This window comes from Eumetopias jubatus, unplaced genomic scaffold (assembly GCF_037043125.1).
Source record: "Eumetopias jubatus isolate StellerSeaLion01/CBP00866 unplaced genomic scaffold, mEumJub1_p1.0 scaffold_1, whole genome shotgun sequence".
Classification (NCBI taxonomy): Eukaryota; Metazoa; Chordata; class Mammalia; order Carnivora; family Otariidae; genus Eumetopias; species Eumetopias jubatus.
The window spans coordinates 161,112,388-161,138,767 of record NW_028274807.1 but is presented as its reverse complement, the minus strand read 5'-3'; the positions used below and the strand labels follow the sequence as shown (position 1 = coordinate 161,138,767).

The 26,380-nt window shown below is 42.6% G+C and overlaps 1 pseudogene; it reads right to left on the bottom strand.

The window, feature by feature from the left end:
* Nucleotides 1-7,308: 7,308 nt before the first annotated feature.
* LOC114207759 (26S proteasome regulatory subunit 4 pseudogene) lies at nucleotides 7,309-8,953 on the bottom strand (annotated as a pseudogene).
* Nucleotides 8,954-26,380: the final 17,427 nt, after the last annotated feature.

Genomic DNA, 26,380 nt, shown 5'->3' with positions numbered 1-26,380 from the left:
TTGGTCAAGTGTCCAAACCATTTGATATTTTTGACAGTTTCCAGAATCAAATTCTCAGTAAAATCTTTTTTGACCTCAGGGGCACCTGGGTGGCACAGTTGGTTGGACATCCAACTCTTGGTTTCAGCTCAGTTCGTGATCTTGGGGTCATGGGATTGAGCCCTGCATTGGGCTCCCAGCTCAGTGTGGAGTCTGCTAGAGATTCTCTCTCCTCTCCCTCTGCCTCACCCACTCACGCTTTCTCTCTTTCTCTAAAATAAATAAATAAATCTTTAAAAAATATATATTTTTTTTACCTCAAGCTAAGTTTTGAGAATTTCCAGAGGGTCCCTGGAATATCTCAAAAGATTTGTATTCTCTCCTTATAAAAAGATAGCTGTTAATACCAATTGGGCTTATTTGGTATGTTAAATTACAGGGGAAGGATTATCAAATAATCCTGATAAACCTTCTTAGATTATATTGTATGTTATTGATATTATTAATATAATTATTCTAGAAATTGTATGAAATTCCTAACATTCTGATATGTACCCGTATAATGTTATCAGTCATAATTCTAGTTACTACCTTAAAATATTGTATGTCATAGAAATAAGCACATTTATGTGTTAATTCCACTATAATGAGCTCTCATCAGATCTTTAACAATGGGCATTTAAAATGTTTTTGTCATTTATAGAGAGTCATTTTAGTCTGATTCTCTGCAAAGTGTTCTTGCAAAAGTACTCCTTCTTCAAGGAGATTCAAGAGAAGAACTTTTGACAAGTTTAGGTTTCTGGTAATTTGAGATTATAAAACTGGGTTGGGTAATGGGGGCGTCTCTCTGGCTCACTTGGTAGAGCATGTAACTCTTTAAAAAATTTTTTTTTAATTTTTGAAAAAAATTATTTATTTGAGAGAGAGAGGGAGAGAAAGAGAGCACGAGCAGGGGGAGGGGCAGAGGGAGAGGGAGAAGCAGGCTGCCCGCTGAGCAGAGAGCCCGACATGGGGACTTGATTCCAGGACCCTGGGATCACGGCCTGAGCCAAAGGCTTAACTGCCTGAGCCACCCAGGGATCCCTTTTTAAAAAAAATTTTTTGGGGGGCGCCTGGGTGGCTCAGTCATTAAGTGTCGGCCTTCAGCTCAGGTCATGATCCCAGGGTCCTGGGTTCAAGCCCCACATTGGGCTCCCTGCTCAGCATGAAGCCTGCTTCTCCCTCTCCCACTTCCCCTGTTTGTGTTCCCTCTCTCACTGTGTCTCTCTCTGTCAAATAAATAAATAAAATCTTAAAAAAATTTTTTTTAAATTTATTTCCTTGAGGGAGGGAGAGAGAGCATGAGCAGGGTTTTTTTTTATTTTTAAAAATTGTTTAAAATTTATTTATTTGAGAGAGAGAGGGAGAGAGAGGGTAGAGCATCTAACTCGTGATCTCAGGGTTGTGAATTCAATCTCCATCTTGGGCGTGGAGCCTACTTTAAAATAAAATAAAATAAAATAAAATCAGATAAAATAAAATAAAACATTTACCAAAAAACTGCTGGGTAAGAATTTCCAGAGCCAATGGAAAAACTGGATTCAGGTGGAACAAGTATTAATTATTTGGAAATGATGGGAATGCAAGCTGGTGCAGCCACTCTGGAAAACAGTATGAAGTTTCCTCAAAAAGTTGAAAACAGAGCTACCCTATGACCCAGCAATTGCACTACTGGGTATTTACCCCAAAGATACAAATGTAGTGATCTGAAGGGGCACCTGTACCCAATGTTTATAGCAATGTCCACAATAGCCAAACTATGGAAAGAGCCTAGATGTCCACCTACAGACGAATAGATAAATAAGATGTGGTATACACACACACACACACACACACACACACACACACACACACACACACAGGAATATTATGCAGCCATCAAAAAATGAAATCTTGCCATTTGCAACAACCTGGATGGAACTAGAGGGTATTATGCTAAGCGAAATAAGTCAATCAGAGAAAGACAATTATCATATGATCTCATTGATATGTGGAATTTAAGAAACAAGGCAGAGGATCACAGGGCAAGAGAGGTAAAAATGAAACAAGACGAAACCAGAGAGGGAGAAAAACCATAAGAGACTCTTAATCTCAGGAAACAAACTGAAGGTTGATGGAGGGGAGGGGAGGTAGGGGATGGTGTAATGGGGTGATGGACATTGGGGAGGGTATGTGTTGTAATGAACACTGGGTATTATATAAGACTGCTGAATCACAGGGGCTCCTGGGTGGCTCAGTCGTTAAGCGTCTACCTTTGGCTCAGGTCATGATCCCAGGGTCCTGGGATCGAGCCCTGCATCGGGCTCCCTGCTTGGCGGGGAGCCTTCTTCTCCCTCTCCCACTCTCCCTGCTTGTGTTCCCTCTCTCGCTGTGTCTGTCTCTATCCCCATAAATAAATAAAATCTTAAAAAAAAAAAAAAGACTGCTGAATCACAGACCTGTATGCCTGAAACAAATAATACATTATATGTTAATTAATTGAATTTAAATTAAAAAAATAAAAAAATAAAAGGAATTTGAGATGAAAAATAACTAAAATGGAATTGATCGAAACTAAAAAAATTTTTTGGAAATGAATTATTATCATTTTTATGACTTTTGGGAAACATTTTACGGCTTTTTGTTTCTCCAGATTTAAGGAAACCTTTTTCTCTTTTCTCTTAAGTTATCAACAATTTGGTAAGATATACCTTTGCATAACAATTTCTCTCCCTACCTGATCCCTCTAGAATTTGGTAATTTCTAGTGAGTGAATATTCTTATTTTCATGGCAATAGAATTATTTGCATAAGGTCAATAAGAATCTGTTCTTGTAACAGGACACAATTGAAACATAGGTTATATTACCAAGGCTTTGACTGGAATGTCGCATTTGAGAGAGATGTATATAGACTCAGATATAACCAGAGAGCTTTCTAAAAACTTTTTTTTTTTTAAGTGATCTCTATGCTAAACATGGGGCTTGAACTCACAACCCTGAGATCAAGAATCAGATGCTCCTCTGACTGAGCCAGCCAGGTGCCCCCATGACCAGACAGCTTTAAGGAACTAATACTGACTTTATGGAGCCAATAAAGCCCCATGGAAAAATTGGCCTGGTACCTTGCTTACAGGGTTCCCAGGAGCCTTACCAGGTGAATAAGGAAGGTCACATCCTGGCAGGTGCAGGACCTTAGGATATTTTGAAGACCTCAAAAAAAGAGGAATTCACCCAAATCTGTAGGTATTGCAGGCACAATCTGATGCTAGTCCTTAGTATGGCTTGTTAACCTCGAGAAGCTTTTAAAAGTTCAATCTGAGGGGTGCCTGGGTGGCTCAGTCAGTCGGGTGTCTGCCTTCAGCTCAGGTCATGATCCCAGGTCATGTCTCCCTGCTGAGCAGGGAAACTGATTCTCCCCCTCCCTCTGCCATTCCCCCCACTTGTGTTCGCTGGCTCTCTCTCTCTGTCAAATAAATAAATAAAATCTTTAAAAAAATAAATAAAAGTTCAATCTGAGATTCCTTATGAAAAGTTCCAGCAAAGTAGATTTAAAAGAGCCTATATGGTCAATCACTATTCTTGCTGCACTTATGTAAATGATCAGGCCAAGTTGATTAAAACTAGACTTTGTTTGCAGATGCTTTAGTCCTGCTGTGGTTATCTTTGATAAAAATGGGGGTGATTGTAGAGAGAAAAATTATGTTTCAGTAACACACTTTGTGGATATCAAATTCTAGTGCTGTTAATTGTCTTTGAGATTTTGTTTTCTACCTGTAAAGTGGACTAGATCCTGAATTTTTCTTTTCTTTTTTTAAAGATTTTATTTATTTATTTGACAGAGAGAGACACGAGGAGAGAGGGAACACAAACAGGGAGAGTGGGAGAGGGAGAAGCAGGCTTCCCGTGGAGCAGGGAGCCCGATGCGGGGCTTGATCCCAGAATCCTGGGACCATGACCTGAGCCGAAAGCAGACACTTAACAACTGAGCCACCCAGGCGCCCCCAAAGAAATAGTCCGTTTCATCTAGGTTGTCAAACTTATTAGCATAAACTTGTTCATAATATTTCTTTATACTCCTTTTTTTTTTAAGATTTAATTTATTTATTTGACAGAGACACAGCAATAGAGGGAACACAAACAGGGAGAGTGGGAGAGGGAGAAGCAGGCTTCCTGCGGAGCAGGGAGCCCGATGTGGGGCTCAGTCCCAGGACCCTGAGATCATGACCTGAGCCGAAGGCAGACGCTTAACGACTGAGCCACCCAGGCGCCCGGATCCTGAATTTTTCTAGTTTCCTCCAATATTTGGCTCAACTCTCCAAACTAATGTTTCCATTTTTCCTCCCACCCTCTGACAAGGAATCCTTGAGAACTAAAACTGCCATTTTTCTGAAGCCATGCAAGCTATAGTTGGACAACTTGATACAAACATTAGAGAAATCACCACAACAGCTCATGTATAGACCATCAGGCCTCCAATGACATTCAAACTACAAACCAGAAAAATCTGCCGGATTGCCTCTGCCTGAAGATACTTTGAGCCGACATCTAGAAATCTTCCTGTCTCACTGCCTTCGGAACTCAGAAACAGGGATTTTTTTTAAAAGATTTTATTTATTTATTTGAGAGAGAGAGAATGAGAGAAAGAGAGAGAGAGTACATGAGAGGGGGTAGGGTTAGGGGGAGAAGCAGGCTCCCCGCTGAGCAGGGAGCCCGATGTGGGACTCGATCCCGAGATTCCGGGATCATGACCTGAGCCGAAGGCAGTCGCTTAACCGACTGAGCCACCCAGGCGCCCAGAAACAGGGATTATAATCTGCTCCAATCCTTAATCCTTGTTTTTCTTTTGTTTCCATAGAAATGCCTCTTGTACCATAGCCCTAACTTTGGGAGCCCACCTGAATCACCACCTCCTGAAATGAGATACAACTGTTTAACTGAATTGACCTATTCTCAGTATTAAGAGACTGGTTCAATGTGAAGAGGAGCAATCTACCAACTCAATTTCAGGACTGTGAAACTTCTTGGAGAAGTTTCCAAGGTGGGACTGAGGGGAGGGGCAAACTATGTGACTCCAAAATATGCCATTTTGGCTTGTGGGTTATTTTGAGTTGAAGGTAGACTCAAGAAAAACTTTTATTTCCCCCAAATCACCTAAAAGAATTTAGATAGGCGAGCTGGCCCAGAAAGAGAGCCATAACCAGAGATCAACTTCTATTTGAAAGACCTGTCTATATGGCAGGGCAAACATCTAACTACGAAACATTTATTCTTCTTACTGTCCCGTCACCCTCCTTCCCTTTGAAGTCTCAGGCCCCTATCACATTCCTTAGTTCAGGATGGCATAAAAACCTCAACTGATGGGCTTGTCTTTGGGTCTCAAATTCTGATGGGACTTCTGTATGTATGTAATTGAATGTTTTTCTCCTGTTAATCTGTCTTTTTTTTAAGGATTTTATTTATTTGATATAGAGAGAGAGATCACAAGTAGGCAGACAGGCAGGCAGAGGGAGAGGGAGAAGCAGGCTCCCCGCCGAGCACGGAGCCCAATGCGGGACTCAATCCCAGTGCCCTGGGGTCACGACCTGAGCTGAAGGCAGACGCTTAACCCACTGAGCCACCCAGGTGCCCCTCCTGTCAATCTTTTATATCAATTTACCGGCCAAAGAACCTAGAAGGGTAGAATATAAATTCTTCCTCCCAACACATGCAATATTTGTTCGTTCATCCTTTTGGCTTATTTTGCTTAGTGTACTTCCCTCAAGGTTCATCAGTGTTGTAGCATGTGTTAGAATTTCCTTCCTTTTTAAGGATGAGTTATATTCTATAATGTTGTATGCATACACTAAATTTTGTTTATCTATTCATTCACTGATGGACATTTGGGTCCATCATTTGGGACACCTTTTGGCTCTTGTGAATAATACTGCTATGAACATTGGTGTACAAAGAAGTGTTTGAATACCTGCATTCAATTCTTCGGAAATATATCCATAAGTGGAATTGCTGAATCATATGGTAATTCGATGTTTAAATTTTGATGAAGTCCCATCATTTGTTGTCTATGCCTTTTGTTTCATATCCACAAAATCATCATTGAATCCATTGCTAAAACCTTTTGCACTGCTTTCTCTTAAAAGTTTTATCGTTTTACCTCTTATATTTAAGTCTTTGATCCACAGTATGTAGATTTTATAACTTGTTAAATTAGCGATCTTCAAAAAATATAAACCCAGGGGCGCCTGGGTGGCTCAGTTAAGCGTCTGCCTTCGGCTCAGGTCATGACCCCAGGGTCCTGGGATGGAGTCCCGCATCGGGCTCCCTGCTCAGCGGGGAGCCTGCTTCTCCCTCTCCCTCTGCCGCTCTCCTTGCTTGTGCTCTCTCACCCTCTCTCTCAAATAAATAAATAAAATCTTTCAAAAAAAAAATACCCTAGCCTGTAGGGCTCTACATGATCTGGTTTACACTTTTCTGATTTCAACAAATTCTAGGACCCTGCCCACACCATGCTATTTCTCAAACATGCCAAACACATTCCCAACTCAAAGCATTTATACTTGCTATTCCTTCTTTCAGAAGCACACTGCCTTCATATCTCTGATTATTCATCCCCTTCTCAATGAGGTCTTTCCTGAGCACCTTATCTAAAGTGCCATCTTCATCTCTATCCCATTACCCTGCTTTTTTTTCTTATTAGCATTTGTCATTGCCTAACATGTTATTTGTTTTTTCCTCGTGTCCCCCAAAGAGAATATAAACTTTAGGAAGGCAAAAATCTTGGCCTCCCTCTTACTGTAACAGGATCCTCAAATTTTTACCTGAATACACAGATGCTCAGAATAAAGGCACTCAGTGGTGGCCAATGGATGAAAAACTTCTAGGTCATATCCTTAAGTATAAGGAGCTCCTTTTCTCTCTCCCCACTTCCCACTGGCTAGAATTGGATGTGGTGGCAACCAGTTTTAGACTATTTAGATGATGACAACTCCTTAGAGATGACAAAGCACTAAGACTGATGGAACCTAGGTACCTCTTGATTTCTTGAATCAAAGCTGTTAAAAGGGGCACCTGGGTTGCTAGTCGGTTGGGCATCTGCCTTCTGCTCAGGTCATGATCTCTGGGTCCTGGGATCGAGCCCCACATCGGGCTTCCTGCTCGGCAGGGAGTCTGCTTCTCTCTTTCCCTCTTTCTCCCTCTGCCCCTCCCACTGCGTGTTCTCTGTCTCTCTGCCTCTCAAATAAATAAAATAAAACTTTCAAAAAAAAAAGCTGTTGGAAAAGCTTGGACTTTTCCTTTTTTGAGAAAGAGCACACTTTATTTGAAAGAGAGCATTGCACATGACCAAAAGATGAAGGCAGCCCAAAGGGCATTCTACACATCATGTTCTAAAATATACAAAGGATGATAGGTATGAGGATTAAGAGTACACTTAATATGATGAGCACTGAGTAATGTATAGAATTATTGAATCACTATATCATAGTCCTAAAACTAATATAACACTGTATGTTAATTATACTTGAATAAAAAACATTTTTAAAGATACATAGGATGTTTTGCTAAGAAAGGTCAACTGGAATATGTATTCCTTTGGGACATCTCCCCAGTCACATCTCTCTGAGGCGCTGGGACACTCCTAACCAGTTCTTTGAAGGCAACTGTAGTTCACTAAAGACAGAGCCACTCAAGGGTGCCTTCTTGTTTTTCATAAAAACATTTTTAGATTTTTTTTTGAAGTCCTCATTTGTTACTTTCATTCTACGTTCTCTCAAGGTCATCAGACTAGCTTCTGTACAGGTTGCCTTGATGTCAACACCACGGAGGTCATCTTTAGCCATGATGAAATCATTTGGGTTACAGCAGCAGCAGCCAGCATCATCTTGCTTGCATGAATCAGACTTCTTTGTCCTTTCACTGGGCAGGGGGACCTTACTCTCCCTGTCCATGTGGCCTGATCTGATAAGTGCTGGATCCAAACTTCTTACTTGGTTTGTGGCCATGCTAACTTGCACATCTTCCCTTGAATTAAATCCATTCAACTGCTTCCACAGTTCTAATATTGTTTGCTGAATTTCTCTCTCACCACCAAGATTTGAGTAATATTTTTTGTCCCAATAGCATCAATTTCATCAGTAAAAATGATGAATGATAGATGTTCTTCAGCAACTTGAAACAATTCCTGTACAAGTTTGGGCCAATCACCTAGGTACTTCTAAATAATTCAGAGCCAGCTATTCTCAAGAAAGTGGCTGAGGTTTGGTTTGCTATTGCTTTGGCTAGTAAGGTTTTACCTGTGCCAAGTGGGCCATAAAGAATGATTCCTTTGGGGGCTTCATACCCATTTTTCCCCATAATATTCAGAATGAGCAAGAAGAAACCCACAGTTTCCTTAATTCCCTGATTTGGATGTCCGATCCCCCAATTACAGCACAGATCTCCTGGAGGGACTTTTCAATTTCATCGCTGTGACCAGGGGATCCATGTCACTCCTATCACAGCACGCAACTTGTGGGTGAGCAGGACTGAGCAGCCGGGCTCCAGCAGATTTTTGTCTACAAATGAAAAGAATGCTGATGTGATGTTCTGAGCCCACAGATGTAGACACAATGGCATATCTTTGATCATCAATGACCTCTTCCAAGGTTCCTACCAACATTGGGTAGGAACTGGCTACCCTCCAGATCATTCACCTTTGATCTTTTCTCCCCTTGCTTTTCTCCTACAGGCTTCATCTATTCCTGATTTCTAATGAATTCTTCCTCTTCTAACTTCAGTAATTTTAACTGGCACCGAATGAGAGGGTCACCAGTGGCAGTTTGCTGGCAGTATCTGATCCCTTTGTTTCCTTCTTTTCCCCACTCTAGTTGGTACACAAGGCTCATATTTCTTTTTCTTGTCCTCGTCATCCTTCTTGCTACCTCCAGGACCATGACCACCACTACTCTGACTTTGACCCATCTTGCTTTGGCCACTGGAGTCAAGAGTGGACTTTCATGGGCACCTGGGTGGCTCAGTTGGTTAAGCGACTGCCTTCGGCTCAGGTCATGATCCTGGAGTCCCAGGATCGAGCCCCACATCGGGCTCCCTGCTCAGCAGGGAGTCTGCTTCTCCCTCTGACCCTCTCCCCTCTCATGCTCTCTCTCTATCTCATTCTCTCTCTCAAATAAATATATAAAATCTTTAAAAAAAAAGATTGGACTTTCATGTGGAGACAATTTTCATCTTTTTTTAAAGATTTTATTTATTTATTTGAGATAGAGAGAGAGTGAGAGAGAGAGAGAGCAAGAGAGCACACACAAGCAGGGGGAGTGGCAGGCAGAGGGAGAGGGAGAAGCAGGCTCCCTGCATGTGTAGGGCTCGATCCCAGGACCCTGGGATCATGACCTGAGCCAAAGGCAGACACATAATCGAATGAGCCACCCAGGTGCCCTAACACATTTTCATCTTAATAAAGTAACTATTATTTTGCATCTCTGTCATAGTAGCCGTATTTATTTCTTAACTCTGAGCTTTCTAACCATTGTGCCTCAGCCAAAAGAAAGGAGGAATATCAACCAACAGAGCCTACCGTAGTGACCAAAAAGGTTCCTCTTGTATTAATCTCAGTGTATTCTTAGTCTTAGAATGGGGAATAGAAAGAAAAAAAACAAACAAACCCAAACATCATTCTTGCTGCTGCATATATATATATATGTATATATATACACGCATATTATCTCAATATTTATAAAAATACATATACCCATGCATACAAAAAAACACTAGAAGAAAATACTTCAAAATGTTAAGCAGAGGGGCGCCTGAGTGGTTCATTTGGTTAGGCATCTGCCTTCAGCTCAGGTCATGATCCCTAGGTCCTGGGATCTCTCCCGCTCCCTCTGCTGCTCCCTCTGCCGCTCTCCCTGCTTGTGCTCTCTCACTCTCTCACTCTTATGCGCTCTAAATAAATAAAATCTTTAAAAAAATGTTAAGGGTGAAGATTCAATTGCAAGAGTTCAGGGAAGAAAACTAAGTACTGTGAAAGAGAAAAAATGCTGAAAATGACCAGAAGCTTTTTGGATTGGGAAATGGAAAGAATAATGATGCAATTTTCATGAAAGTCACTAAATCTGTCATTCTTATTACATTATAGTAACATAAATACCTTAATAAATCCACCCCGAGTTCAGATAAAATTTTTCTTTGAAAGCATTGGAGAGAGACTGTGCTTGTTCCCTGCTTCCTGAAACATGCACCATGAAACAGTATTCCTTAGACATGACCATTGCAAAAAGAGTTTTTTCTGTGGATGCATACAGTATCTCTCCCTGGAATTTTTTTTTTTTTTTTTTATTCATGAGAGACAGAGGGAGAGAGAGAGAAGCAGAGGGAGAAGCAGGCTCCCAAGGAGCAGGGAGCCCGATGTGGGACTCGATCCCAGGACCCTGGGATCATGACCTGAGCTGAAGGCAGATGCTTAACCATCTGAGCCACCCAAGCGCACCTCTCCCTGGAATTTTAAAGGCTCTGAGAAATCCTTTTAATCGAGCGAGAGAGGGAACACAAGCAGGGGGAGTGGGAGAGGGAGAAGCAGGCCTTCTGCCGAGCAGGGAGCCCGATGTGGGCCTCGATCCCAGGACCCCGGGATCATGACCTGAGCTGAAGGCAGACACTCAACCAGCTGAGCCACCCAGGCGCCCCTTAAAAAAAATATCTTTCAAACCTTGAGCATCTAATATTCTAAGCATCTAATTTGGTTCTGAAGTGTGACGTTGTCAACCTTGTGAAAAGGATTCAACCAACTATGAGCCCACTATCCTTCACTGCTGTTGTACCCATCCTTGCTCTAAACTGTACACTTAAAAACAGTTAAGATAGGAAATTTCATGTGCACTTTTCCACAATTAAAAATTCTCAAATAATTAAGCATATGCAATAGGCACTTCATAACAAACACTAGAGTATGAGGAATGAGCCTCAGAAATAGTTGCTGGTGCCTCTTAGAGGCATTGTAAATACTCCGAAGAGGTGACTGTGAGCTGGGACAGCACAGGTGGCTGTTGGCAAAGAGGCATCTTTGCAAACGGCCCGCAGATCATATCTGCTTGGGGTGGAGACCTTGCAATTTTTCCAATGGAGGCAGGAAGCCTGAGGCACCGAAGCCAGTGGATCTGCCATCCCTCCAACTTCTCCTTGTAGCTTCCTGTGGTAACTGTCACCCTGTGGCTGCCTGCTCCTGTCTCTTGACCAGAGAAGTTCTCTTGCCTCTCAGTGCAGTATTAGTTCCTTACCTCTGATGTTGAAATACTACAGAATTAGAGACCACTAATTGAGTGCCTACTATGCCTTGCATAAAGTCCTTTACATATTGTTATTCTATTATTTTCTATTCTATTTCTATTCTATTATTCTATTATAGTCTATTATTTTCACAGGGACTCTATGAAAAAGGTTAAGTCACTTACTCAAACATGCACAATAAGGAGCTAAATTCTTTCCATCATACCATGTGGCCTCTATAATGATAATAATAAATCCCTATAGCAACTGGGATATTTTTAAAGCCCCCATAAGGTCTCAGAGGCAAAAATGCACTGTAAGCAACTTGGGGTTGCCACGAAATAGTAATTGCTAATATTTATTGAGCATTTAGTACAGATTAGGTACTTGGTGAAACACCGATTACATTACCATATTTAATATATCCAATAACCCTGAGTAGTATGTGTAAAGGTGCCCATATGTCCAGTGCTTGGCACATTGGCAAAAGCTCAGGAATGGTCAAGTATTTCAGGACAGAGGATTGATCCTTCTTTCACATTGAAATATGTGATTCCCAAGATCAATGCCAATTCTGGAACTGCTACTACTTTATTTTTTGAGTGTTGGAAACACATTTCTGGATGATTTTAAGGAAGAACTTGGTTTGAATGCTAGTTCAATGCTGCCATTGTTTCCATGATAACCCTAAAAACAGGAAGATATACCAGAAGATGTCACTAAGAATATGTGTTTATAGTAGAAAGGCATGCATGTATGCATTCATTCATTCATTCAACAAATAGGTCTTGAGTGTTTTGTTTGCCAGGCCACACCTCCTGTTCCCCCTCCTCCCCTCAAAAAACAGACAAAAACAAAAACCCTTCAAAAAAACAATACAAAACCCCAAATCAAAAAAGCAACACCCCTCCCCCCCATATAACTAGCTTTCAAGAGGGCTCAGGTAGTCACATGGGTATAGAACAGAGCTGTTGCAACAAGTACTGTAATATTGACCTTGAAAATTTTATCCTTGCACATTGAATACCATGGATCTTTATTAAATTCACAGTTACAGCTGAAAAATGCCACTTTTTTTGCTATTGTCTTTTAATGATATGATGACCTTATAAAGGAACTTCGTGTATTTAAATAATTATAAAACTTATCTTTCTTCCTATTCCTGTTCCTCACCTTGTCGTATCTATTGCTTTTGTTAGACCAGGCAATTACTGTTACATGCGGAGATATTTTATGCCTAGGCAAGTGTCAGGGCAGAAAAATTTTCCTTCCATCCTCCTAGGTTCTTTGTCTAATAATTAAATTGACATAAAACACATTAATAGGGAAAAAGGTTAATTTTGTATATACAGAAGCCCCATAAAAAGGTGAAACCAAAGACACTCAGGCAGTTGAGGCTTATATGCCATTTCTGAGCTAAGGAATGGGATAAGGGCTTGGGACTTCAAACGGGAGAAGGCAATTCACAGGAAGTTAAAAGCAGATGTTTGCCCGGCCATGCAGGTAAGTCCTTGAGATAAAAAGCTAACCCTGGTAATAGCTCTCTTTCCCGGCCAAGTCCCCCTATTTAAATTCTTTCAGGAAGTTAAGGGAGAGGTAAAAATTTTCCTGAGAATGCTAGGTCTGGATTGACTTCAGCTCAAAATAATCCACATGTCAAAGTGGCAGGCACATTTTGGGGTGGCATATTCTGCTCCCCCTCACAAGCTCTTTTGTATCTTTACCCATGTAGGTCTTTTTTGTTTTGTTTTTTCAAGATTTTATTTTATTTATTGTTTAAATATTTTACTTATTTACTTGACAAGAGAGAGAGCAAGAGTAGGAATACAAGCAGGGGGAGTGGGAGAGGGAGAAGCAGGCTTCCCTCTGAGCAGGGAGTCCGATGCGGGGCTCGATCCCAGAACCCTGGGATCACCACCCGAGCCAAAGGCAGACGCTTAATGACTGAGCCACCCAGGTGCCCCTCAAGATTTTATTTTTTAAAGATATTGTTTTTTTAATTATTTGACAGAGAGGTAAGAGAGCACAAGTAGGCAGAGTGGCAGGCAGAGGGAGAGGGAGAAGCAGGCTCTCTGCTGAGCAGGGAGCCCGATGCGGGGCTCGATCCCAGGACCCTGGGATCATGACCTGAGCCGAAGGCAGCCGCTTAACTGACTGAGCCACCCAGGCACCCCAGATTTTATTTTTAAGTAATCTCTACAGCCAACGTGGGGCTTGAACTCAAAACCCTGAGATCAAGTCTCACACTCCACCCACTGAGGCAGCCAGGAGCCCCAGGACTACCCATATGGGTCTCAAAACAAAACAAAACACAATGTTATAACCATAGACATTTTTCTGTGCTTCGCTTTTTCTCACGTAATATATCTTGAAATTTGTAAACTGCTGCTTTGCTCTTTCTAGCAATGGCAAGTTATTCCTTTGGGGAAAAATGGGCTCTAATTTAATTTCACCTGGTTACTCTCTGGTTTCATGGCTTAAGAGAGGAAAAAGCTGTCTTTTTGTCTACATGAGTCATTTTGAGGTTACTAGGAATCCCCGTTCTGCCCACCTTTCCCTGCTGTTGGCAGGGAAAAGTTCCTTACGGTATAGAACGAGGTATCATTAAGCCCAAACAGTCCCAGGAAGAAGCTGGGCGAGGACGCGCCGAAAAGGACCCTTCCTCCAACCACTCCACCCGCACACAAAGACCGAGGGTGCAAGGCCCATCCCACCTGCGGCGGGGGCGGGGCCGGTCCCCCACCCCGACGCACGTATGCACGCTCCCATTTTTCCGGCTGTCTCCGCGTTCACAGTGGGAGCCGCCATCTTGAGCTTTGGGTCACCTACCCCGTCAAGACAGACACCTGGAAACTCCGCGGCAGCCATCTTTTACGAGAAGCCTGCGTTGCGTTCCCTGCGCTCAGATCATCGCGTTTCTCAAAACGGGAAAAACTCTGTGTTCCGTACAACCCACAAAGGAAGCAGCCATCTTGTACGGCAAACCCCTCCATTTCCGGACTGGCTCGCTGACGTGACAGGGGAGGCATGAGCCAACATAGGCGACTCTCGCGCCCCCTGGTGCTGGTGCTCTAGCAGTGACTCCAGCTTTAACCTGCTGGGGATTCTGCTTCCGGGTCTGCTCGGGCGGGGCCTTGACGTCGCCTGGCCCCGCCGCGAACGCCGAGCTAGGGCAACGCTGGCGTGGAATCTGAGACTGCGCGTTGAGCGATCGGGGGCGTGACGTGGCGTGGCGTGGCGTGGCGTGACGTGGCGTGGCGTGGCGTGGCGTGGCGTGCGGAATTTGGGGAGGAAATACTCACGTTTGTTTAGGGTCCTCCTGTGTTGTGTTAATCCACCACGACCGTGTGAGAAATGTACCATTTCCAGATGAAGAAACGCTCGTCACCCTTGCTCACTCTGCGAGGCCCTGATAGAGCCAGGATTAGGCATTCCCCTCACCGTTTCTGCAAAATGGGGTAACTAACCTGTGGGATCGTTGTGAAGATTGAGTATCGAGATTCAGTGGTTTTTAATTTATATCAAGTTCCTCTCCGTTGGCAGCAGTAATAACATAGTATCAACAAGCACTTGCCAGGCAGACTTTTATCTTCACTTACACTACAACTCTGTGAGGTAGGTAGTATCAGCATTACCATTTTTTTTTTAAAGATTTTATTTATTTGACAGAGACACAATGAGAGCGGAAACGTAAGCAGGGGGAGTGGGAGAGGGAGAAGCTGACTTCCCACGGAGCAGGGACCCTGATGGGGGGCTCCAGCCCAGGACCCTGGGTTCATGACCTGAGCCGAAGGCAGGGGCTTAACGACTGAGCCACCCGGGCACCCCGAGCATTACCATTTCGCAAATGAAGACAGGAGAGCAAAAATAATTGGACGGAGATCGAGAATTAGGTAGTAGCAATGCCCAGGTATATTGGGGTGGGATTGGTCTTAACTGCTATACGTACCCTCTGGTAACAGGACCTTGTTGGAGTATGTGCTAAAAAGGCAATATAGAAATGGACACATTATCCTCGTTCTTGTAACCTTGTGACAGAGGAGTGGGGCTTCTAAGGACAGGCTTATCTGAGAGGGGAGAGAAGAGGGTGGGAGGTAGAGAAGGACTGACCAGAGGGAATGGGCAAGAGAGGATAGAACATTTTTGTCTTGTGTGCACCAGAAGTGAAAAAAATAGCTTCCAGCTTGTGGAATGGGAAGTCAGGATGATAATAATAATTGCTATGACTCATTTAGTAGTTACCATGTCTACTCTTAGAAGGTGTTAATCCAGCCCTAGGAGGCTGAAGTTGGAAAAGCAGGTCCCTCATCCTTGGCCATGTTTAATTACCTATAACACTGAGGTAATAGGAATCCCTGTCCCAGCCACCTAGCCAGATTGAGTTTTGGTGTCCCACACTGTCATTTGGTGTGGTTTTTAATGGGACCCTGTGTTGGCAAGGCTGGGGAAAGTGGGCACTGTGATACCTACTGGTGGAGGGAATGTACATTTTTACAGCCTCCTTAGAAGCCAAGCTGGGAATGTCTTAACATAGATATAATTCTTTCCATGACTCATTTGATCAACCACTTAAAGGCTTAGGAAATTATTTTATAGGTGTGTTCCAAATGTGCACAGACACAGATAACAAACAAGCATTGTCTGAATAGTGAAAGCCTGGAAACAACCTAATTGTTCATCAACAGGGGACTGGTTTGGTTTAAAAAATATAACACATTGGGGAGCCTGGGTGGCTCAGTTGATTAAGCGTCTGTCTTTGGCTCAGGTCGTGAGCTCAGGATCCTGGCATTGACCCCACATTGGGCTCCCACATCGGATTCTGCTTCTTCCTCTTCCTCTGCCCCTCCCTGTGCTCATGCACACACTCTCTCTCAAATGAATAAATAAAATCTTTAAAAAAAATGACACCTCTATGTGACAGTACTAACAGCTCTTTTTTTTTTTTTTAATTTTAGAGAGACAAGGAGAGACACACAGAGTGCACAAGCTGGAGAGGGGCAGAGGGAGAGAGAGGGAGGGAATGTCGAGCAGACTCTCCGCTGAGCACTGGAGCCTGACACAGGGCTCAGTCCCATGACCCTGAGGTCATGACCTGAGCTGAAATCAAGAGTCCGATGCTTAACTGACTGAGCTACCCAGGCGCCCCTATGCAGCTCTTAAAAAGAACAAAGCAGTGCTGTTATGGAATGAGCTCCAAGGTTATATCGATCACATATAATTATGATGCATGTGGCTGCAAATAATAGAATACTCTTCTATTGCAGCTTCAACAGACCAGTGTTAATCTAGTGTGTATAATAAGTAATCCATGCATAGATCTGAAGTTTGTATGGGTATGGTGTGCCCTCAGGGATGCAGACTTTTTTTTTAATGCAAAAATTTTTTCTTACCGTGAATTGTATATTAAAAAGTGCATAAAACATAAATGTCCAATTTAGTGAATTATTGTAACACAAATGTCTATGTAACCACTACCTAATTTAAGAAAGAGAATGTTGCCAGCGTCACAGAAACTCCCCCTTGTGCTGGAAGACCCCACGTAGGTGTGCATCACAATCACAGCATACACAGCAAGATCCATGGCAGGAACACCACTCAAGCAAGCACTGAGCTGGCTCTCCCCGGCCAGTTGCACATAGCCATGGGGTTGTGGCCCGACCAGTCAGAGATGTGAAAAGTCAAGGAATAGGGGGCACCTGGGTGGCTCAGTTGGTTCAGCGTCTGCCTTCAGCTCAGGTCGTGATCTCAGGGTCCTGGGATCGAGCCCTGCCTCAGATTCCCTGCTCAGGTGGGAGCCTGCTTCTCCCTTTCCTCCCCACTCATGTTCTCTCTCACTATCTCCGTTGCTATCTCTGTGTCTCTCAAATAAATAAATTCAGTCTTTATAAAAGAAAGTCAAGGAACAGGACAGAGGAATAAAGTACTTTCCCCCAGTGCTGGTGCCCTCAACACTGGGCCTAACCCTGGTGCACCCGGTGCGGACACCTCATCTGTGCCAGGGAAGACAAAGTAGGTAGATGGGAACCAGGACTGTGATGTTTCTGAGAACCAGCTGAGGGGTCTTGGAGGAAGGCTGTGGGCTGAGGGCTGAATATTTCTCCCTCTCTGTGTATGGTCCACCTTGCTGCTCTGGTCCACCTGCTTGTGGTAGTGGCAGAACTCTAATGGTGTATTGGGTCAGGACATTGTTGATGAGAGCTAAGGAAACTTCTCTCCAGAGGGGCCAACCATGGAGTAGATGAGGAATGAACATAGCTACTAAGCTAAACAAGGCCAGCGACATGCTGAGGTTTATGCCCACGTGGTTTGTGAAGCAGACAGAGGTGGTTTTGGAGACATTCCAGAGAAGCATAGTCCATAGGCCCAATATGAAGAAGCCAGCCCAAGAAGCCTTGTTCCTTACCTGGGGCTGGTGATGGGTTGTCATGGCGATGGTGTTCTTGTACCACCCAGCCAGCAGCTCTCTCAGTCAGGAACTTGACTGAGGTTGGGCAGGTTCTGGGAGGCAGTTCTGGCTCTGTCTCAGGAGTCTGGAAGCCTGGCTTCTCTTGCGGGGGTCCTACTTGTCAGGGTCTTCATAAGGAGGAGGAGAACTAGATCTCTATGATATTCAGCATAGCACCTATTTCCTAAGACATTTGTAAATAAACAGTGACTTTAGGAATCTTAGATAACATTCCCTGCTCTATCTCCTTCAAACCATCAATCAGACCACCTCCAATTCCATTAGGATAGCTTCCTGTTTCTGGAAAGTGGATGCATTCCAGGTCTTCAGGAGACCTCTCTTTAAAGTACAAAAATACCTTCATATCTGTTATCAGTTTCCACATTGGTTATTAGTTAGCACCCCAGCAGGGATGTATTTACCACTTAGTTAAGAGCAAGTCACAATTTTCTTCTTCATCATCACGTCCTCCTCCTCCTCCTCCTCTTGGGTGAGAATCCAGTACCTAGAGGAGGTGCTGTTTCTGTCCTTGGGAAACACACAAGATTTGTCCACCCCTGTGTGCAAACGCACAAAAGTTATTGTCTTGTGGAAGAAATGATATAAGGAAGGCTTTTTTCTTATTTTTCTAGGACTAACACATTAAAAATCTACAATATTGTCTTTTTTTTTTTTTTTTTTTTAAGTAGACTCCACACCCAGCATGGAGCCCAGTGCAGGGCTTGAACTCACAACCCCGAGATCAAGACCTGAGCTGAAATCAAAGAGTTGAATGCCCCCACAATATCATCCCTACAATATTGTCCTTAAACTTCTGAATAACATTCATGCAGGACAACATAAACCAAAACAAAGAGAACATCAGACGTTTGCACTTTAATCCACCTAATATGTACAATTACTGCTTTATGCAGCTGTCTTTTAAATCAGAGGAAAAAAAGAGCTACGAACAAAAAGGACATTTATGTTGTCTTTTATATTTACCCAAGTGGTTACTTTTATTGGTGTTCTTAGTTTTTTCATCTGGAATCAAAGTACTAGTGTCATTTCATTTTAGCCCAAAAGATTCCCTTTAGCATTTCTTGTAGTATAGGTCTGCTAGTGACAAATTCTCGTAGTTTTTGTTTATCTAGAAAAGTCTTGATTTCTCTTTCATTTTTATTCTATTATTTCATTCATTGATTTTTGGATATTAAACCAAACTTTCATTCTTGGGAAATAGCCCATTTGATCATGGTGTATAATTCTTTTTATATGTTGCTTGCTTTTGTTTGCTGATCTGTTGCTGAGAACATTTGCGTCCATATTCATAAAATATATTGGTCTGTAGTTTTCTTCTCTTGTGATGTCTTTGTCTAGTTTTGTTGTTAGGGTAACACTGGCCTCATAAAATGGGTTGGGATGTGTTCCTTCCTCTTCTGTTTTTGAGAAGAGTTACTGAAAAATCGGTATTAATTCTGCTTTAGTGTTTGGTAGAATTCACCAGTGAAGCCATCTCCCCTGGGCTTTTCGTTATGGGAGAGAAGCCCTGTGTTCTTGGCTGCAGTGGCCTGGTGTGGAGTCTCTGCCTTGCCGAGCTAGGATGGTGGTGGGAGGTAGCAGTCTTGGTTTGAATACCTCAGACTCTTGCTTTCCTTACTGAGTTTTCATAGATTTTGTTGAATAGGTGTTTTTTCATTTGTTCTTTGCCTTCATGGCCATTTCAGAGGCTTTAAATGGTTGTGTTTTTATAGTCTTCACCAGTTTTACCATGGAGGTCAGTAGAGCTCCTCACGTCATGCTGGAAGTGAGTCCTGCACCCATGGTTTTCTTTTTTTTTTAATATTTTAAAAAAGATTTTATTTTTTTATTTGACAGAGAAAGACACAGCAAGAGAGAGAACAGAAGCAGGGGGAGTGGGAGAGGGAGAAGCAGGCTTCCTGCGGAGCAGGGAGCCTGATGTGGGGCTTCAACCCAGGATCCTGGGATCATGACCTGAGCTGAAGGCAGACGCTTAACGACTGAGTCACCCAGGCGCCCCCATGGTTTTCATTTTTTTAAAGATTTTATTTATTTATTTATTTGAGAGAGCGAGAATGAGAGAGAGAGAGCACATGAGAGGGGGGAGGGTCAGGGAGAAGCAGACTCCCCGCTGAGCAGGGAGCCCGATGCGGGACTCGATCCCAGGACTCCAGAATCATGACCTGAGCCGAAGGCAGTTCCCCCAGGCACCCCTGGTTTTCATTTTTGAAGGATATTTTGTTCATATGAATTCTTGGTTGGCAGTATTTTTCTTTTTAGCCTTTTGAGGGCATCCCACTGCTTTCTGGCCTCCATTGTTTCTAATGAGAAGTCCGCTGTTCAGCTTATCACGGAGTCCTTGTACATGGTAGATCATCTCTCTCTTGCTGCTTTCAAGATTTTCTTTTTGTGTTTGCCTCTTGTCCACTTATTATGATGTGTCTAGGTGTGGATTGCTTTGAATTTATCCTGTTCTCATACTTTGCCTTAGTTCTTTCAACATATCTAAAATAACTGATTCACAGTCTTTGTCTCATAAGTCCAGTGTTTTGATTTCCTTAGGTACAGTTTCTCTTTATGTCCGCCCTCCCCCAATGTGTGGACCATACTTTCCTATTTCTTTGCATACCTCACAATGTTTGTGGAAAACTGGACATTTGAAGTAATCTAATGTGGCAACTCTGGAGTTCAGATCCCTGCTTCCCCAGGACTTGTTTTTGCTGTTTGTTGTTGTTGCAGTTTGTTTGTTTAGTGACTCTCATGAATGAAATCTGTGAAGTCTGTGTTCTTTGTCACGTGTGGCCAGTGAAGTCTCTGATCAGTTAGCTTAGTGGTTAGCTAATGATTAAACAGAGATTTCATTAAATGCCTGGAACCATTAAATCTCCCAACCTTTGCTGAGGGGCTCTATGTGCATGTCAGGCACACCTTCTGTGCTCATGAAGGCAGTTTGCAGCTTTACCTTATCCTTCACTTACTCTTTCCACGCAACCTCATGAGCAGCCAGAAGTGAGAGCTTAGAGTCTCCTCAGGTATATTTTTGGCATGTGTGTAGCCCTACATGTATATGTGGCCTTCTAGATCCCAAGAATCTGGGATCTAGAACTGGGATCAGTTTCAAAGCATTGATTTTGACCATTTTTTCCAGTGTTCTCATTGTATTTATAAAGGAGAGGGATTTTAGAGGTCCTTACTACGCCATTCCTGCTGATGTTGTTTTATTCATGTAGTATTTGCAAAAGTCTTTACTCTTGATAGATGAGCACATAGGATGGTTTCAGTTTTTGTCATTACAGACAAAGCTCTATGAACATTTTTGTGTATGTATCTAGGGCACATGTGCTCACATTTCTCAAGCGTATATATCTGGAAGCAGAATTGCTAGACCATTTGGTACACATATCTTTGGTAGATGATGCCAAACTGTTTTCTTAAGTGGTTATACCAAATTATAGCAGGGAATGAGAGTTCCCCTTGATCCATATACTCACCAACAGTTGGTATTATGAGACAAATTTTTGCCAATTGATGAGTGTATAGTGGCATCTTCTTGTGGTTTTAATATGCATTTCCCTAATTATTAATGATAGTGCATGCTTTTCATCCTTATTGGCCATTTGAATAATTCTTCTGGAAGTTCCTGGTCAAATTCTTCTGCTTATTTTTCTACAGTGTTGTCTTTTTCTCATTAATTTGTATTTTGTATATATTTTGGATATGGGTCCTCTGTCTGTTATATGTGTTCCAGTGACCTCCAGCTCTGTGTTTCACTTAATGATACCTTTTTTTTTAAAGATTTTTATTTATTTATTTGACAGAGAGAGAGAGAGAGAGCTCACAAGTAGGCAGACAGGCAGGCAGGCAGAGGGAGAGGGAGAAGCAGGCTCCCCATTGAGCAGGGAGCCCAATGCAGGGCTCAATCCCAGGACCCTGGGATCATGACCTGAGCTGAAGGCAGAAGCTTAACTGACTGAGCCACCCAGGCACCCCTTTAATAATATCTTTTGAAAAATATTTTATTTATTTTAAGATTTTATTTTTAAGTAATCTTTATACCCAATGTGGGGCTCAAACTCACAACCCTGAGATCAGGAGTCACATGTTCTTCCAATTGAGCCAGCCAGGTTCCCTGAAAAATCTTTTATTTTTAATTTGAGTTTTAGATTTACAGAAGAATTGGGAAAAATAGGAGAGAGTGTCCCTGTCTGATCTCAGACTGTCTGCAGAGCTGCTAGTTTGCCCCTCTCACCTTCACCCAGCTTTTCCTTGTGTGAACCTCTTGCATAATTATAGAATGGGAGTGGGCATCATTTTTTGTGAATATTCCCCATGGTAAAAGGTTTAGGCTCTGTGGGTCATCCAGTTTCTGCTGCAACTACACAAACCTGCTTTGTAGTGTGAAAGTGGTCATAAAGCATATGTGAATGAATGGGTGTGACTGTGTTCCAGTAAAACTTCATTTACAGAAACAGGTGGTTGGCCTGCAGGCCATAGTTTTTAGACTCTTGCTCTATAGGAAAGGAACATGCTCTCCCCCTCCTCCTCCTCTCTTCCCCTTAGGTAGAATGTAGACATTATGAGGAGGCGGGGGCAGCCATCTTGGCTCATGAAATGGAAGCCATGTGATAAGGATGGGTGAGCAATCTTATTGAAGGAAGCTGCGTTCCTTGGTTCCATAGGATTATTACATGAGAAATAAACATTCTTCTTGTTTAATCCATTGTTGTTTGGGAATTTTCTAACAATAGTTTGTACTGCATACTACTATGCTATGCTCAGTTTGAGTGGGGTTTCTATCTCTTGCTACTAAAAGAGTTTTGACTAGTACAAATGACTACAGGAATTTGGGGTCTAAAGAAAGGAATTGTTCTGAACATTATTCTGTGGGTATGATAGGCTTAGTGTTGAACTTTCTTTTCTGTGATATCTGGATGTTCTGTCTTTCCAAAACGGGAATACTGAGGAGGGTTCACTGTTTTGCTAATGTGCAGAGTGGTATTTCTCAAGCTCCCTTGACTGAATGGAAACACTTTTCTATGCTTTTCTACTGAGCATCTGCAACAACCCATGCACTCTGGGAGTCTTCATGGGGAAGGATGAATTACAGCTTGGTGTTCCCCTTTCCTTTAAAGAAAGGCAGGTATACAGACCACCTACTATGGGACACAGAGGTAAGAGGGATTAATTGTGTGTGTGTGTGTGTGTGTGTGTGTGTGTGTAGATAAGATTCATGAATTGTTCTCAGATGGTTTAATTTTTATTTATTTTAAAAGATTTTATTTATTTGAGGGAGAGCATGCACTAGCAGAGGGAAGGGGCGGAGGGACAAGCAGACTCCCCACTGAGCAAGGAGCCCCATGTGGGGCCCATTCTAGGGTCCTGAGATCGTGACCTTAGCCAGAGGCAGACGCTTAACTGACTGAGCCACCCAGGTGCCCCTCTCAGATGATTTTAAATCTACTGCCAGAAGTAAGCAAAGGAACAGTGAAAGAGTGGGGCTTTTAGTTAGAAGAAATAGTATAGGTAAAGCCATCACAATTTCTTGATGTACAGGCTACAAACACAGGTGTGCAAGAAATATAAACATATTTATTTGTATATCACGTCTTTATATCAAATATACTGGAAGTTTATGGGGTAGCTCACAGAGTCAATGGAGGAGCAGAAGCAGCCAACATTGAAAAGTTTGGGACTAGAGAAGAATTGAGGCCAACTCTTCAGTACTGCCAATGAAGATGAATTAGGTCAGCAGTTATCAGGTGTAGTTACTACATTAAAGATTCAAGTTTCTGGTAGAGAGAGTCTGGTCTATATTGGGTTTTGTTCCCTCTCTGATGCCAGTGGTATTTGGTGCACTTTGTTTCCCCAAATGGAACTAATGAAAGTTCCTCAAAAAGAATTGTGGAGTTATGTGGCACAGACTGCTCATTATCTACCCACCATCTCTCATTCTTCCTTATCAACACTATGTTCTCTGCTATGTTCAGATGGGTGGGTTGGCAATGCAACCCAAAGCTCAACAAATGCTTCTTGAGGGAGTGAATGAATGAATGAGTGAAGAGAATGTCAATGACCTCAATGTTTACAGAGCATTTTTGGGCAGTATTTTCTAAAATTAAAAAGAAAACACTGTTCACTCAGTATTGACATTTTTGGGGGACAGATGCAGTTTGTACTCCCCCTTTGTGACTATCTTTGCAAGGAGACCAAAGAAATGGGAGCAGCAGTTGCCTCCTAGGAGTGTGACTAGGTTCCTGGAGAACAGAAGATGAAGACTGACTTGCCACTGTATACTCTTTGTGGTCGTCCACCTCCAAAATGGTCCCCAGCTATTTCTGCTTCCTGGTACTCACCATGGGCCCTTCATAATCCCTTCCTACATTGTACTGGGGCTGGTCTGCCACCAATAGAATATGGCAGAAATGATGGTATGTCATTTCTGAGATTTCATTTGATGAGAGGAAAAAAACTCTAAAGGCCTGATGGATTTCCTTCTAAGTCAGCATAACTGTACATAAACTTCGTTTAAACCAAAGGTCTGATTTATGGCCCACCAAGCATACATTGTGCACTGACTTTGGAAATGAGTAGCCTAAAGGAAAACCATCTGGTCCTTAATATATTGATCAGTGCTCCTACTCCCTGCATTCCTTGATGTTAAAACTTGTGATTCTTGGGCGCCTGGGTGGCTCAGTTGGTTAAGCGACTGCCTTTGGCTCAGGTCATGATCCTGGAGTCCCTGGATCGAGTCCTGCATCAGGGTCCCTGCTCAGCAGGGAGTCTGCTTCTCCCTCTGACCCTCCCCCCTCTCATGTGCTCTCTCTCTCTCTAATAAATAAATAAAATAAAATAAAAACAAACTTGTGATTCTTGCCTATATGCTAATCTATATGCCTATGTGCTAATCTTTTACAAGATCAAAAAATATATAACCCTGTGAAAACTGTTCATTCTCTGGGACATTTTCTTTCCTGTGAAGAGCATGTTTCCTGGGCAGCTGTCCTAACTTGGGCTCGAATAAAACTCTCTTTCTTACTTTTAAAGATTCTAAAAGGTTTGCTCATTGTGCATCAACACATTGCAGAAGACGCTCTGGCTTCTGTCTTGGTTGCTGTCTCTTTCTGACACCTCATGTAGCCACATGAGTGAGCTGTCAGCTGGGCCACAGCCTCTGAAGACTTGACTGGGGCTAGAAGATCTGCTCTAAGCTCACTTAAGTGGTTGTTGGCAAGAGGAATGAGAGAGAGGGAGGGAGAAAGAGACTGTGACCAAGGCAGAAGTTACCCAGGGAAAATGGAAGGTCTGAAACTCCAGGATGATTCAGGGATATCTTTGCTATAATTGTCTCTTGGTGCAAAAAAATCAAATTGGTTCATTCATTTGGAACCTGGTGGATCTCCCTAGATTTGCAACAGACTGCTGCCAAAGCAACTTCCCTGTATTGTATTTTAATAATAACTATGTTAAAATGTTTAACACTATCCATTCTGCCATTTTTGATGGGGCATTAGGAGATCAGCTTCCTAGTTCAAGACTTTGGTTAAGGTACCCTCTCTGGGCCTGTATTTCATATCTGTGAAATAAGGATTAGATTGGGATCCCTAATGTTTCTTTTTGTCTATATGAATCTGGGATTTTATTCAAGAGTGTGGGGGTAGTGGAAAGAGCTCCAGTTCAGTCAGTCCAGGTTTCTTTTTTTTTTTTTTAATGACCTATACTCTTTTTTTTTTTTAAAGATTTTATTTATTTATTTGAGAGAGAGAGAGAATGAGAGATAGAAAGCATGAGAGGGAAGAGGGTCAGAGGGAGAAGCAGACTCCCTGCTGAGCAGGAAGCCCGATGCGGGACTCGATCCTGGGACTCCAGGATCATGACCTGAGCCGAAGGCAGTCGCTTAACCAACTGAGCCACCCAGGCGCCCAGTCAGTCCAGGTTTCTAAACAACCTGATATTTACTAGCTTTAATATTTGAGTTTAATCATCTATAAACTAGGGATAATAATATTTATAATGAAAAGCTCATTTATTCATTCAATCAATGTTTATTGATACCCTGGGATTCTGGGATGAACAATCGAGGTAACTTCCTGCCCTCAGAGAGATTACCTTCTGTAATAGTTTCTTATTGCTGCTGTAAGAAATTACCACAAACTTAGTAGCTTAAAAACAATACAAATTTATTATCTCTACAGTTCTGGAGCACCGAAGTCTGAAATAGGTCTCACCGGGTTCAAGTCAAAGTGCCTCTGGTTTGTCTGATGTTTTTTAAGGTTGCGTTGAGGTTATACTGTGCATTTTCAGCAATTCTGTGACAACACCACAGAAGTGAGGTGCCCTTCTGGGTGTATCAGATCAGTGGGTACATGCTGTCCTTATGTCTTATAATTGGTGATATTAACCTTAAATCATTTGGTTAAGGTAGTGGTTGCTAGGATTCTCCACGGTAAACTTATTATTTCCCTTTTTCTAATTACTAAATATTTTAGGGGAGATACTTTGAAACTGTGCAGATAGCCTACTTTTGCTTAAACTTTTGCCTAGGCTTTTACTTTCTCCGTTTGAAGTAAATTTTACTGTCGTAAGGAGTAGAAAGCCATTGTTACCCGCAGGATTGGCAAGAGCAAAGGAGCGTGTAGTCGGGCCCCCAGCGGGCCGCCCGTTGCCCTGGAGATGGGGTCCTT